We start from the raw sequence: 764 nt of genomic DNA, 5'->3' as shown, positions 1-764 counted from the left end.
TATGCAACCTAAAATATGTCAATCACACAACTAACAAAGCTATTAAACACACCGATTCTATAATTTTAAAAATCAAAGACTATTAATAATTTAAAAGAATTAAGAAACTACTTAATCACAAATTAGTTAATAATTCTATTTTGACACAAAACTGTCCCCGGCAGCGGCGCCAAAAACTTGATGTGTAAAACGTGGTATATGAATTGTTGTATGAAATAGTATGGAAAAAATAACGATTAAAGATTGCTACACACTAGCGGGCAGTGTACCCGATCGTGTAGTAGTATAGTAAATGGTAAAATCCGTGTATCGTTCCAAGGACAATATCTAAGTCAAATTAGGGTTATAAACTAAATTATGATTAACTAAAAGAATTACAAGTACAAGATATATTTTGGTTTTCCCTTTTACGATGGGCGAATCAAGTGATGAATAAGATTAAAAGACAATGTTTTGGTATTTTAAGTTTATGAAAGTAAAAGATAGTTTTGATATCAAATTAAGGAAATATGCTCATCTAGACTTTTTACCCTTAATGTTGAATGTTATTTAGGATTAAGATCGGATTGATTGGTTATGCACGAGAACTAATTAATTGGTTTACCAAGAGTAGTCTTGCGCAAACACTCAGACGGGATTACACGACGCAAGTGATGTTCTTGTCATCTAAGACCTCCTATTTGTAATCAACTAATTTAACTAGTTTGAAGACTTGAAGAATGATCAAGTCAATGGTGTGTTGTACATGATCCACTCCTATATCA

The sequence above is a fragment of the Rutidosis leptorrhynchoides genome, chromosome 7 (genome assembly GCF_046630445.1).
Source record: "Rutidosis leptorrhynchoides isolate AG116_Rl617_1_P2 chromosome 7, CSIRO_AGI_Rlap_v1, whole genome shotgun sequence".
NCBI lineage: Eukaryota > Viridiplantae > Streptophyta > Magnoliopsida > Asterales > Asteraceae > Rutidosis > Rutidosis leptorrhynchoides.
The sequence above is the reverse complement of the archived record's forward strand: the minus strand, read 5'-3'. Positions refer to the sequence as shown.